General features: G+C 56.7%; 2 long non-coding RNA genes across 3 annotated transcripts; both read left to right on the top strand.

The window, feature by feature from the left end:
* The first annotated feature begins 1,015 nt into the window (after positions 1 to 1,015).
* On the top strand, positions 1,016 to 8,774 carry LOC109496483. 2 transcript variants are annotated; one of them, XR_002152513.2, is made up of 3 exons: positions 1,016 to 1,376; positions 3,510 to 4,551; positions 5,887 to 8,774. It is a non-coding gene; the product is annotated as an uncharacterized LOC109496483 (long non-coding RNA). The 2 variants fall into 2 exon arrangements; XR_006593144.1 differs by having other exon boundaries at positions 2,210 to 4,551.
* A 900-nt stretch (positions 8,775 to 9,674) lies between these two features.
* Positions 9,675 to 13,450, top strand: LOC123383427. The gene is made up of 2 exons (XR_006593143.1): positions 9,675 to 10,098; positions 12,340 to 13,450. It is a non-coding gene; the product is annotated as an uncharacterized LOC123383427 (long non-coding RNA).
* The last annotated feature ends 1,226 nt before the right edge of the window (positions 13,451 to 14,676 follow it).

Raw genomic sequence — 14,676 nt, 5'->3', positions numbered from 1 at the left:
TCTCCCCTGCTGTGCCAGGTGGCCTTCGGGTGTTCTAAGTCCCCAGGTGGCAGGGGAGGTGCACGAGGACACCCCCGGACACACGTTGCCTTTGGATGGTAGGAAACCGCTTTGTCCCCCACCCCGAGCCTGTGTTTTTCACTGCCTGTCTCTCCTGGCCTCTCCCTTACTCAAGTTGTCATTAAGCGAGTAAGAAGAGGCTGGGGCGCCTGGGTGGCTGCGTCGGTGAAGCGTCCGACTTCGCCTCAGGTCATGATCTCGAGGTTCGTGGGTTCGAGCCCTACGTCAGGCTCGCTGCTGTCAGCCCAGAGCCTGGAGCCGGCTTTGGATCCTGCCATCCTCTCTCTCTGCCCCTCCCCCACTCTCTCTCTCTCTCTCTCTCAAAAATAAAGCATTAAAAAAATTAAAAAAATAAAGATAAGAAGGCCACGACGCCTGAAAATCTGACCTCGTGAGGCAGAACCAACCCTCCCCATCAAAGGAGATAGAGCAGAAGCGAAGGACTGGAGAAAAATTATTCTTGTCTCCCTGTGACGAAATTGAGTTAGCTTTGGTCGCATTAATGTCCACTTACGGTGCAGAAGGGGCCGCCACCGGTCAGGGCCGGGGTGGGGGCGGCGAATGAGGCCACAGCAGCACCCCCCATGCTGTGGCCTTGTAACTCTTAGCATGCCTTAATCTCTTCTGCCTGCAACCCCGGTGGTCCCCCTTCAACGCACCCGAGTTTGCAGGCGTCAGAGCAGGTATGTGGGCCAGGCGAGCGCTAGCATTTCACCCGGTCTGTCTTCACGTGGGCAGCCTCGTCCCCGGGGGTCCCCGTGTGCCGCCCCCTCGGGAGTGAGTCAGCTCTGGAGAAAAGCGGAGTTTGTTGGGGGTGGGGTGGGCTTCGGCGGCGTGACCAGCCCTGGGAGAGGAGAGGCGGTGGGAGGGGAGGAGGAGGGGGGAGGGACCTTTCTGTGTGGTATTCGCACACTGGTGGGGAGCGGGCGGCTTCCGGGCTTCCAGCAATAACGAGGCCTGCGGGAATGAGGATTGGCTTGTCCACTGTGCTAACTGGACTGTAGGAAAAAAGAAAAGTCCGAAAAGAGAGAGCAGTGTCCAGGTTTGGGCTCAACTTTCCCTCCTCCTCTGGACTGGAAAGGACCCCCCCCCCTTGGAGGGCGCGGCTGATTCTCTGGATCTCCCTGCACTCCAAGCTTTTATTCCCTTTTAATTAATACAAGGCACGTTTTTCTGTGCTCTTGGGTCACCATTGGACATCTTCCCCAAAGCAATGACCACAAGACCTTCTTTTGTAGTGGAACGGGCAGCTCTCCCAGGTCCTGCTGGCCCAGGCTTGGGGCCTGAAGTGTATGCCCTGCCTGCCCACTCAAGAGGTAAGCACGCTTAAGAATCCTTGATCGTGGGGGCGCCTGGGGGCGGGGGGGGCTCAGTAGGGTAAGCGTCTGACTCTTAGTTTCGGTTCAGATTCCCGATCGCGAGGTTTCGTGAGTTCGAGCCCCGCATCGGGCTCTGCTCAGGCAGCACGGAGCCTGCTTGGGATTCTCTGTCTCCCTCTCTCTGTCTGCCCCTTCCCCACTCGTGCTGTCTCTGTCTCTCTCCAAATAGACAAATAAATAAAAACTTAAAAAGAAAAAAAAAGAATCCTTGATGGCGGAAGAGTCGGGAAGCAGGGAGTCCCGCCCCCCCCCCCCCCCCTCCGGATGCTTCATCTTTCCTCCATTTCTGCGCTGTCTCTGGGCTCTAACCTGCCTCAGTTCTGTCCTCCACCCCGGGGCGGACATCCTGCCTCAGGTGTGGACAAAGAGGTCTTTGGATTTGCGGACACTTGGAGGTTCACGCAGCCCTCGCACCCTTGCCGTCCGGGAGCCCCTTGCCCTGGAACCTGTTGTCCTCTCTTCCTGTCCTCCAAGGTGGCTTGAATTCACAGCCGTCTCCCAGGGATGAGGAAAGAATATCCCGTCGGGCATTATTTAGGGTCCGCTTGGCGGCTCCCGCTGGATCACCGGGGGGCGGGGGGCGGGTAGCAAGGGCAGGGACAAGGACAAGACTGGGAATCAGGAATCTCTGTCTTGTGCAGCGCGGGCGATCAGGAGTCCTGGCAAGAGGTTACTCGGGGAAGCTGGAGGATGTTATCGACCAAATTGGGGTTTGGGGATTATCTATGGATTTCATTTATCTGTGTTTTCCCTGGTCTCTCTTGTTGTAGGTAATTAAGAGCTGATTGCTGGTAATTAAGAGTTGCTGAGAGAGGCAGCAGGATCCAAAAAGGAGACGGGCTCCTTTTGTCTTCCTGTGGACAGGCTCCTGGCGCCCGCCCCTCCCCCGCCGCTGCCCCCTCCCGCGGGGACGTGGGCCCTGGAGAGCAAGTCACAGCCCGCCCGCGGGAGTATCTGTGTATATACGCTGTGCTCCGACTTCCTGCCCTCCTGTCGTTCCCGGGCCTTGAGTGAAGGCTTTGCCGAGCGGGTTGGAGTCCTAATCTCCTGACGCTCAGCTGCGCAGAGATGTAGCTTTTCCCGTAGTTGTCCCGGACCCCAGTCCTAATGGGCTCTTGAGCCCCCGTTGGAGCCGGTGGTGCACAACGTGAACTTGTCAAGGAAGCAGCCATTTCAGACTTAAGTCATGGTCACTCCGAGGCCGCCGCTGTCCCCTCCGGACTGCCTCTTGCCGCGGCCCTGGGTTTCGGGGGGGGGGTGGGCAGGAGGGAGCCCCAGGCCGTCCTGGCCCTGAGCCACGGACGTGTGTCCACGTGCTGCCCTGTGTCCTGCCCCAGCCACCGGGCTCGCTGGCCTCGGATGAGTTGTGCGTGTCCCTCGTGGACCAGAACACGAACCCCGATGCCCCAGGTGGCCACAGCCTCGGGGCCAGAGGCCCCGCATGCTGCTGCCCCACATGTTCCCGCCGGGACTCTTCGGTTGTGGCTTCTGGGTGCCGTGGGGGCTCGGGCGCTGTTGGCTGCTCTCTCCGCCGTGCTGGGGTGTGCAGGAGCCAGGCCGCTCTTGGGAGCACCGCCGAGGCCCCTTAACCACGGCGACTTCACCTTCGTGGCTCCATGCCAAGTGTGGACTTCTCTCGAGGACGTGACGTTTTCCCCTTCTGGCTGCACTGGAGCAGGTCCCCCTGCCCCCGCCCCTCCCTTCTCCATTTTTTAAACTTCTCCGGGGTTTCTGGGCCTCCCCCTTCCCTGGTACCATGCCTGTCCGGGCCCTCAGTTGGCATGGAGTCCTTTTTTGCTCTCTCTCTTTCTTCCTTTCTTCCTTTCTTAGTTCATTTATTTGTTTTCAGAGAGACAGAGACAGTGCAAGTGGGAGAGGGTCAGAGAGAGAGAGAGAGAATCCTAAGCAGGCTCCATGACCTGAGCCAAAAGCAAGAGCTGGACGCTTACCCGACGGAGGCCCCCCGGGCGCCCCGGCGTGGAGACCTTTCTACTGTCGGAACCTTTATCCCCTCGCCGTGTGGGAGGAAAACTGCCCTCATCCTTCCCCATTCTATATATTATGGTGCAGGATCAACGTGCCAAGTCCAAGGCGTGTGAAAAGCCAAGCTTTCAGAATTCCAGAACACCCTTTGGGTCCCAAGCACCTAGAGCCTGCATTCGGACATCATGGCTCCCAGGAGCAGTCAACCTGGCGTAGGTCGACGAAAGTCTCCTTGGGGACTTGGGGAAACGCTTTCATTCCTCGCAGACTAACATCGTGCTTGGGTGGCTCGGTTCCGAGGGCGAGTGTCCCAAGAGGGAGAGAGAACGAAAGAGAGCCAGGTGGAAGCTGTTTTGCATTTGGTGACCTAGCATCGAGCCCCATAGCCTCACTTGCTGCGTTGGTCGGAACAGGCACTAACCCATCCAGGTTCAAGGGGAGAGGAGAAGGACACCACCTCTTTTTTTTTTTTTTTTTAATGTTTATTTTTTAAGAGCGAGTGCAAGTGGGGGAGGGGCCGAGAGAGAGGGCGGAGGATCCGAAGGGGGCTCTGCGCTGACGGCGGTGAGCCCGGTGTGGGGTTCAGACTCATGAACTGCGCGATCACCACCCAAGCCGGAGACAGATGCTCAACTGGCTGAGCCACCCAGGTGCCCCACCTCTTGATGGGGATGGCAAGATTCTCGAAGCTCACACGGGACTGCAGATATTGCTGTGGCCGTATTTGAAAAACATGAGCTATCATAACAGAAGCGTCCCAGGGGAAGAGTGGAACAGACCTTGCTGAACCATGGCAAAGGCTCAGAATCTGGGGGACCAGCCCGAGGGATACCCAGGGCTCCTTTAGCCCCGAACACAATCGAGGGGCCACCCCCCTGCCTGGATCCGAGAGATGCTGGGAGGACACTCACCCCGGGGCTTGCAACACACGGGGCACCCCTTCTGGGTCCGTCTTTGCTGTAATCCGGGGAGGACTAAGCCATCAGAGCCACTATCACAGATGTTCTGGAAGGCCTACTCTCGGTGGTTCCTGCGATGATTGATAGCATGCCGTCTCTGCAATCCTGCATCTCTGGGCAGGGACCGAGGCAGACTGTTCGAATCCAGGGGGAGGAGTCTTCTGACAAAGGTAAGCATGAGTTTCTGGAGATGCATGGGGAGGGCACCTTCCCCGATGGGGCTTGCTGTGTGGGCTTGGAAAGGGGCCCTAACTAGATGGGGCGCCATCCGAACTGGGTGCTGAGTGAGAAGCGGGAGCTGTCCAGGGCGTCAGAAAATTCCCGGTGTCCTTGGGGAGGGTGCTAAGAATATGTGCTAGGTGGCTGTGGAAAGAGAGAGAAGGGGGCCGGGATGGAGGAGGAGGAGGAGGAGGAGGAGGAGGAGGAGGAGGAGAGAAACAGGGGAGGGTCTTAAGGCAAAGGACTTTCTCGTGACCCGGCCTAGAGCCTTCTTGGGCAGAATCTGAGAGCCTTTGCTTCGGGGAGCGTCTCTTGGCTGTTGATGCCCTGTACTTGTTCATTCATTGATTCCACTGATAGGCACTTAACTGTTTATCCTCTACTCCCTTGTTCTTCCGTTGCCTTTGCATGTTTTCTCATTTTAACAAATAAATATCGGGACACAGCCTAACACCCCATAAGTGAACTTAGGGGACATTGGAATAGCCTATTTAAGATCTGAAGCCATGCTTTTCCCTGCCACACACCCTCCTACCTCCCTCCCCCGCTCAGCCCATCCACTCTGGCTTAGCCAGTCTTTTTTTTTTTAATTTTTTATTAAAAAAATTTTTTTTTAATGTTTCTTTATTTCTGAGAGAGAGAGAGAGAGTGAGCAGGAGTGGGGGAGGAGCAGAGAGAGGGAGACACAGATTCCGAAGCAGGCTCCAGGCTCCGAGCTGTCAGCCCAGAGCCCGACGCGGGGCTCGAACTCACGAACTGCGAGATCATGACCTGAGCCGAAGTCGGACACTTAACCGACTGAGCCACCCAGGTGCCCCTCACTTAGCCAGTCTTAGTTTGAGAACTTGCTCTGTGCCAGGGACAGGACATGGCAGTTCGAAGTCTCTGGATTAATTAGGATCCAGTCAGGCTGAGAGTAACCGAAAGACCCCAAATGACAGCCACGTGTCCACGACAGAATTCGATTTCTCTCTCGTGTTTATGAAATCCAGATTCCGGTGGTCCCAGGCAGCTCTGAGCCACCTAAATCTGGGTTTTGTAAACACGAGAGAGAAATCGAATTCTGGTTTCTATGGTGGTTTAAAATCACGTTCAAACATTCTGCTGTGGTCCTTCCAACCAGGTGGAGTCTGAGTCCCGTCTCCTTGAATATGGGCCAGACTCTTCCAATGAATTGAATGAAGCACAGGTGACTTCCAAGGCTAGGTCACAAATGGCTTCCATCTGGTTCTCGCTCTCTCTCTCTCTCTCTCTCTCTCTCTCTCTCTCTCTCTGTCTCGCCACAGGTGTTCGGACCCTGGAGTTACCAGGCTAGCTGAGACGCTTTTAGACGATCCCAGCCCCAGCCACTGTCTGACCGCACGCACAAAGGAGCGGGAACGGCCGAGCTGAGCCCAGGCAACCCCCCAGGACCAACAAGAAAAAAAAAAATACTCAGACGATGTTGTTTTAAGCCACTAAGTTTTTCGGTGATTTGTCCCACAGCAGTACAGTAACTGTTCCCAAAGTCACCTCATTGCCCAAGATGGCTTCTGGAGCTTGAAGTTCATTTGCCCCCTCTGGGGACAGCAGCACAGAAGACTGAAATGCCAACTGGTCTGGAAAATCCAAGGCATCCGACTGCTATGCAGGTGGCCGTCAGCACTTGTCTGTGACCAATGGCTGACTATTTTGTCTTGCGGGTCACATATTTCTGCCCCTACTAGAGCCTGCCAAGCCACCATTCCACTCGGGGACAGCCCTGCTGAGGGCAGAGGGCTCTTTGGAACATGTGGTAGGGCCCTCTGAGGTCCTGGGGACAGAGGACATGCCTGCTGCCTGGGCTGGCAGCTGTTCCCCGTCTCGGCTCTAGCTCCGCCCTCACAGACCCCAGGTGACTTGGCACATGTCGTTGACACGGAGCCGCTCAATTTCCTGCCTTACCTCCCCTCTGGCCTCCTGGCTTGCAACCGAGTCTTCCTGTTTGGGGGGCTGAGGGCTCTGCGGTTTCTCACCGGCTTTCTCTGCACCCCCGTCCCCCAAGGACAAGGTTTGCGGGGGGGGGGGGCAGGACGGGAGGGACAATAGCCCTTCTGGTGCACTGGAGGCGGCTCCAGACTGCAGACCTGGGCTTTCATCCAGGCTCTGCCACGAATTGGCCGCCAGGGTTGGCGGATCCCTGAACCCCTGGTCTCAGTTTCCTCATCTACAAAGCCCTCACGGGTTGCGGCTTTGTGATTCTGTAGTATTTGCTGAGTGGCCTTGTTTCGTGGGGCCAGGCCATTTGGAGGATCTCAAGGAAATGGTATCAGTTAGTGATCTTTCCACTGTAAACCCAACCCAAACCAATGTTAGCGAAAGGAGGAATCCGTTGGTCTGTGTTACCGAATGGTCCAGGGGCGAACGCTTCAGGTATGGCTTGATCTAGGACCCAAAGATGACCCCGGTGCCCATTATTTTCTTTGTTTCCCCTGAATGGGCTTTAGTGGCTGCACAGTGGTTGTTCCCTGCCCCCCATCCCTGGAACTTCCAGCACCCTGACCTGCCCCCCCGCCCCCCGCCCATGCCTCCGCTGTAGCTGTTATACTCTGAGCCTTGCATTCTCCCACAACCAAACCCAGCCCAGAAGAAAGGCTGTGTCCCAGCCATCCCAGCAAAGGCCCCGATGTTCCCTTTGACTGAACCAATTCAGTCATGTGTGTTCTGTGATTAAGCCATTCAGGCTGATCCCTTGAAGCTGGGGGTGCAGCCAACCCTGACTTCCCAAACTACGTCGCTGGGAAAGAAAGGAAACGGATACTGGCAGTGTGTGTGTGTGTGTGTGTGTGTGTGTGTGTGTGTTTGCGAGGGGGTTACGTATCCTCAAAGATCACTCCGAAAGCAGATTTATACCCAGGATGAAGAAAGCTGGACCCCCAAATCCATATAGTGCAGTGCAGTTTGGCAATAGAAAGCTTCGGGTGAGCTCAGCAGTCAGGGAGGGCTTCTTGGAAGAGGCGGGCCTTGGATACTGCGGAGAATTTACACTGGAAGGTGCCTGGGGGGAAGGGCAGACAAGGACCCTCTTCTGTACGGTCCGCAGCCCGACAGCTTCTCTCAGTCTGGGAACTACATTGATTGGAGTTTGACCAGGTCGTAATCGCAGAGGTAAAAGAGAAACCCCGTCCGGGGGTTAGGGGTAAATTGTGTCTTCCCCCAAATTCGTATGTTGAAATCCTAACACCCCCCCCCCCCAGGACCTCACCCCCCACCCAGGACCTCAGGATGTGACTATATTTGGAGTAAGGTCTTTAAATAGGTAATGAGGTTACCATGAGGTCACACGGGGGCAGGGGGGGCCCTAATCCAGCCTGACTGGCGTCCCCTCTAGAAGAGGAGGTTCGGACACGGACATACCCAGAGGGAGGAGCATGTGGGGACGCGGGGCCACCGTGGGAGGGCAGCCGTCTGCAAGCCGCACAGGGAGACCTCAGGGGAAGCCAGCCTGGAGGCCCCTTGATCTCGGACTTCCGGCCTCCAGAAGTCCGGGACCATCAAGCTCCGTCGTTAAAGCCACTCAGCGTGTGGCTCCTCATTCCGGCCGCCCCGGCCGACTAGTACGACTGCTTTCAAGAGTATCGGGGTCCCCACCTCGCCTTTGCGCCTTCCTGCAGGGGCTGGCCTCCCTGTTCGGAGCCCGGCTGTGCTCCCGGCGCGAAGCCACCCCGGGGACTCTCCCCTGCTCCCCCTTTACCCCACAGCTGACACCCCAACTGCAGGGGCTTTGCCAGAACGCCCTCCTTGACGCCGCCAAGCCCTCTTTATCCTTTACCTTCCTGATGGTCACTTGTCCCGGACCGTCCTTGAGCGCAAAAACCCTCGCCCTGGCCCCACGGTGTCTACTTTGGCTGAAGACGAAGCCAGATCCGGCCGGTTTTTTGAAATAGGAGACGGAATTTTCCCCGAAGTGAAAATCATGGTACCCAATTCTTGTGGGAGGCAGACGGGGCTGGCGCTGGCAACCGCCAGCCTTTCTTTCCCGCAGAAATAGCCCCACAATGGCCTCATTTTCGAAAACTTGCGACTCAGCGAGTACGTCGCCTTGAGCAAGAAGAATCCACTTTGCTGAAGTTGAAAAGGGAGAGAAATCCATTAGTCAACGTAGGCGGCCACTCAAGTAGGGGGGACTGAGGAGTGCCCCGCCCCCCCCCGCGCCCCCCCCCCCCCCGCCATGCTTGCTCACCAGCCTTGGGGTTGAGGCATTTGGCCTCCAAACAGACTCATGGTCAAAGACAGAGATGTACACCTCGGTTTGGCTTTCCCCGCACCCGAGTGTACTGAAAGCCAATGGAGGAGGCCCAGGTCGCCTTTTGCTCCCACTCTTGGAAGAAGCTGGAAGGATCCCCGAGTACCCCTTTGTCAACGGAGCCATAAAAGCCAGGCAAGTCGGCCTGTTTGGGGCCGGTGGGGGGGGGCGAGGGAGGAAAACGGAGGTGAGGGTTTATGGGGGGGCCTATTGTTAGTTGCTCTCTGTGCAAAGGGAACCGGAAAGATAATCTTCCTAGAGCATTTAAGGCTCTAATTAGAATCTTCCTTCTCTGACAAGGGTTTTCCTTCCATTGTTGTGTGGTCTTGCTGCCCTCCCCATCCAACCTGGACTCCCGGGAAGGGGACAGGACTGGTAGGGGGTATGTGCCAAGGGTCCAAGAGTCCGAGGGGCCGCCCTGGCGGGGGGGGGGGGCTCCCTGGGCTTATCGGCCATCTTGGGGGCAGTGGAGGCTATACAGCCTCTGAGAGGCATCCTTGAGGTTTAGGGTCTCCTATAGTTTCCGGTGGGGTGCAGGGCCCAAGACTGAGCCCAGTATCCAAGTCCGCGCCCGCTCCCCAGGTTCTTGCGCCTCCCTGCCTCTCCTCGCTACCCCCCTTCCCACCCCCTAGCTGGCTGGCGTGGTCCTGCCACTTCCCGGTTTACTCAGCATTCCGAGGAAGGGGTAGAGCCCGAGAGTGGCTGCCTGCTGCACAAATAAGTCTCCTGGCAAATTAGCTGCAGGATTTAAAATCCATTTTTATTCTGCCCATTATTAATTATTGTTATTTCTGCTGTTCATTACCAGCTCGCTTCCTTGATCAACTCCCGGAACAAAGGCTCGTCAAGGCCTCCCCCTCCCTAGGGAGGAGCCCACAGGACCACCACCGCGGGGACCCCAGCCCCGAGTGCCCCTCCCGGGACTGGAGATGCGGAGCCCTTCGGGGCTCAGCGAGGCCTTTTCCCTGCTGGCTTCAGAGATGGCTCTGTCACCCCTGCTACCCTGTCCGGAGCGGCCCAACTAGGAAACCCGTTCTTCTTAATTTGGTACTTTGAAAACCGATCCACAGTTCACACGCATACGGTAAAGTCCACCAATCTTCAGTGGATAAGTCTATGGCTTTTTCCGTAAGTATAGATCCATGACCTCCTAGATCAAGACATAGGACATTTTGCCAACACCCGTCCCAGAGGCTCTCTTTACGCGCCTTCCCGATTGACGTTCCGCCAAAAGGTAACCACTATTCCGACAGTATCTTGGTACGAATACATCGTGGTCGGTGATCTGTCCTTCTCTCGGTGGGCATTTCGCTTGTTTCCAGTTTGGGGCTGTCATGAATAAAACTGCCGTGCGCATTTGCGTGCACGGCTGTTGGTGAACGCAAACGTTCATTTTTCCCGGTTGTGCCCTGCCTCGACACGAAATTGCTAGATCACGGGATATGTCATAAAGCCATGCCGGGTTTTTAAAAGAGTAGGCCAAGAGAGGGCAATGCTTGTGCCAAGGGCCTAAAAAGCGAATGCCTTTTAGGCAGCATGTGCGTGGGAAGATATTTTGCTCCGGCGCGTGGGGAATTGTCACAAATATGGCCCCCGATGGATCATACCTCGCGGTATCCGCATCCATACATAGTCCCCTTTCCACGTTGACTTTGGGTTTAGCCACATGGCTTGCTTTGGCCCATGGGACATCGGCAGACACGATGCAAACGGTATATGAGACGTGCTGGGGCACGGAGACGACAAGACCGCATGGGGAGGATGATCTAGATTTGGGGGACTGGGGAGTGGGATTTGGGGGATGGCTAGGATCGCCTAGCCTATACAGAAGCTGGTGCCAGAAAGGGGGCTCGGCCATAACGAAAGCCCTAAAATATACAGTCCTGGTTTAGGGTCAGGTGGCAGGTGGCATGGAGAATGGAAAGACAGTGACCCATGTTAGGCAGTGGCGAGCCATCAAAAACTAGGACTGAGTCTTGGGGCGCCTGGGTGGCTCAGTCGGTTGAGCGACCGACTTCGCCTCAGGTCACGATCTCACGGTTTGTGGGTTTGAGCCCCGCGTCAGGCTCTGTGCTGACAACTGAGAGCCTGGAGCCTGCGTGGGATTCTGGGTCTCCCTCTCTCTCTGCCCCTCCCCCGCTCATGCGCTGTCTCTCTGTGTGTCAGAAATAAATAAACATCGCCAGCACGGACACCAGCAAGACTCAGTCCTTTCTCTCTCCCCCCCCCTTTTTTTTTTTTTTTTTGGCCGTCCTAACTCCCAACCCCCTGTATTTCCAGTTGGAAAGAGAAAAGAGAAGGGGGAGTATTTGGAGGCAGAGGAGAAAGTTTTAAAGGCCACGGTCCCAAGCATCAGTTCCAGAAAAGAATCTTTAGAGCTAGTCCCTTTCGAGACCCAACTGGGGTTGCTTGAAGCACTGGGGCAGGAGGTTAGGGATCTGGGTTACCAAATTGGATTGTGGTTATTCCACGTCTTCTTAGTTGATTACCCCGGCGTGGTGTAATGCCTCCCTCCAATTCCTATGAATGTTGGCCTTGGGGGTCAGCCGACCCCCACGTTCTCCTTCCAGCCCTCCCACTACGAACCAGCTTGTCCTGCCGGGTACCGCTTCAGCTGTTTGAACGCTCCTTTTTGTGTTGCAGTCTCTGAAGAGGGGCGATCCTGCCGGCCCTGCCTTCCCCACGGGGTGATCGTGAGGCCGACGGGGTGACACCCGGGGAAGCAGAATGAGCCGCGCACAGCCGCGAGCGAGGGCAAGGCACGCAGAGCGCTGAGCCTCGGGAGCGGCCGTCAGCACGAATTGTGACCGTCTGGGGGCAACGGTTGCAGTCTTTCGAGGTCGTTTTGCTTTACGGCCTCTCTCCTTAGCAGTCCACATAACGTTGGCGTGTTCACGAGGGAGAGCGGGCTCCCAGAAGCTTTCTCTGGTTACGTCTCGCCGTATTTGCACGCCAGCGGAGGTATCTACGGTGGACACGGGCTTTTAGGCTCTTGGCTCATTTCAGGAAGAGGTGCTGGACGGTCGATCTCGTTCCTGGCTGGAACCGGCTCGTATTCAGAGAAAGAGAAAGAGAGAGAGCACGAGCGGGGGAGGGGCAGAGAGAGAGAGGGAGACCCAGAATCCGAAGCAGACTCCAGGCTCTGAGCTGTCAGCCCAGCGCCCGACGCGGGGCTCGAACTCATGAACCCTGAGATCGTGACCTGAGCTGAAGTTGGACGCTCAGACGACTGAGCCACCCAGGTGCGCCCCCCTCCCCATAAAAAAAAAAAACAAAACAAAACTCCTCAACTTTGGGCCTAGGCTGTCACTATGAGATCGGGATTCTAAGACTTTAGCAAGAAGCTACTAGTGTTAAGACCTATTGTTCCAAGAAGGAAAACCGCCCAAGGTATCTGGACCTCCTTCAGCGAAACGCTGGAGGATCATTTTATTCCTCTTTCTTCAGAGGACTATATTTCCCCTCTCCTTTTAAGGTGTGGACACCAACCTCACAGTGGAGACAGAAGAACCAAGCATTCAGGGTTAAACGGGGAATTGTGACTCAATAGACCTTGAAGAACACATTCCAACAGAACTCTCCCAACCGTGGCTGCTTTTTTATTTTTATTTTTTTAAGGTAATGCCAGCGATGGAAGGGGAGGTGAGGACTTATGCAAATGTTTGGTCGGTAAATGCTTTGCTGCAAATGATCTGTCAGGAGAAACCCACCCCTGAGCCTTCATAGTGAGGAATAGAGTCAGGGACCCAGCTCCCCCGCTGCGCCTGTTGGGAGCCCTGCTCCCAGTGTACACACGTGAGTGCCCGGCAGGGAAGGCGGAGCCTGTGCTGTGGCGGTAGTTCCGGGTTGAATAACGTGAACCAGGCGTGCATCCTGGGTCCTTTGCTGGGGGGTGGGGGGGGGGTGGAGGCTGCTTGGCGATTGTCGTGGGATAGAAAGAATCCGATCCCAAGATGAGCAGTGCGTCCCTATTCAGGGACCATCCCTTCTCCACCCCCTTTGGGGAGGATTTGGAAATGGGGGTGCATTTGTAGTTGTCACAGTGGCTAGGGGCTGCTTCCTGGCGTTTAGGGGGCAGGGGGCCAAGGACAGGGCTCCCACTGACAACGCTAGTGGCTGCCAAGAAAGTCCCAGGTGTCCTTCCGAAAGACCACGTTGGTTCGTGAGACACCGAGGAACCTTTTTTCAAGGTAATTCAAGGATTGGGGCAGGAACTATTCCGAGTAAGAGAGGTGGTGAGCTCATCCAGAGGCTGGGGGAGGAGATGTTCAAGGACCCACGGGGGTCCAGCTGTGGCCACTTGGAGGGAGGAGCTGGGGGGTGGTTCCTGGGTAGGCGGGGCTAGCTGTCATCAATGGAGAGTGAGAAAGAGCCATGGGTGGTCCACTATGACTTTGGCTCCCCGCCCCCGGAATGAGATTCCTAGAAAGCCTAAGAAGCATGGGATTTAGCGTCGGGCAGAATCAGGAGGTTGCCCCAAAAGCCAGGTAGGCCTTAGCTGGACAGAGAGGGTCTCTATTACTGCCCTTATTCTGCCCTGCCTCCCCAGCCCTCCACTTCTCCAATTCTTTTTTTTTTTTTTTTTTTTAATATTTACTTTTGAGAGAGTGCAAGCAGAGAAGGGGCCGAGAGAAGACGACAGAGGATCCGAAGCAGGCTCTGCACGGACAGCAGCGAGCCGGACGCGGGGCTCGAACTCACGAACCGCGAGATCATGACCTGAGCCGAAGTCGGACGCTTAACCGACTGAGCCGCCCAGGCGCCCCACTGCTTCGCCCATCCACAAGGGGAGCAGCCTGGCCTTCGCCTCTGCTGGTACCCACGGGGGGGCCCAGGGCAGTGAGAACTCCCTGCAGCCGGACCCACCCTGGCATGGCCTGGTCTGCCGCTGCAGCCTGCGGGAGCCACCTCAGAGGGGAACCGGGTGCCCCGGGGCGGCCTCGTCCAGCCACCCCACAGGAGGAGAGGCCAGAGGGTCCTCGCAAGCCCAGCCACCGTCATCATCCGCTGCCCGCTCCCCCTGTGCCCCGTGGCTCTGTGGCTAGACCGGGGCCAGGGGATTTTAACGACAGGTATTGAGGCCAACTCTTGTTTCTTGTCTTCTGCCCATCAATGGTTTGCAGGGGGGAGGCGCGGGGATGGGCGGGGGCAGGGAGATGACTGGCAGGGAGCAGAGCTCAAATACTGCAGGGGGAGGGGAGCTGACTCCCAGCAAGGACCGGGGGAGGGGACCGGCGCGTGTCTCAGCCCACCTGAAAGGAAGCGGAAGGGGGGGGCGTTGACTAATATCATCACAGCAAGCAGTTATTGAGCGTTTACTGTATGCCTGGCACAGTTCTGAGCACTTGATGTGGGTTTCATCCTCCAAGCCATCCCCCGGGGGAGGGCTCGAGTCGGGCACCGCGTTCAGAGGGGAGGCCCCCCCCCCCCGAGGCAGGGGTGTTGACTTAACTCGTTCAGGTTGCACAACTAAGAAGTGCCAGAAACGGGATTTGAATCCTGGCAGCCTGGCCCGACGCCCATGTAGTGAGCACCTAGGCCTGCCGCCTGGAGCCTCTAAAAGGGCCGGGAGAAGTGGGACTTGGTGTGTGTGTTTGTCGGCGTGTGCACGTGTGTGTCGGCCTGTGATCTCGGCTCAGGTCATGATCTCACAGTCCGTGAGTTCGAGCCTGGCATCGGGCTCCGTGCTGACCGTGCGGAGCCTGCTTGGGATTCTCTCTCTCTCCCTCCCTCTCTCTCTCTCTCTCTCTCTGCCCCTCCCCCACTCACGCTGTCTTTGTCTCTCTCAAAATAAATAAATAAGCTTAAAAAA

This window comes from Felis catus, chromosome X, assembly GCF_018350175.1.
Source record: "Felis catus isolate Fca126 chromosome X, F.catus_Fca126_mat1.0, whole genome shotgun sequence".
Classification (NCBI taxonomy): domain Eukaryota; kingdom Metazoa; phylum Chordata; class Mammalia; order Carnivora; family Felidae; genus Felis; species Felis catus.
This window is presented reverse-complemented; position numbering and strand designations above follow the sequence as displayed.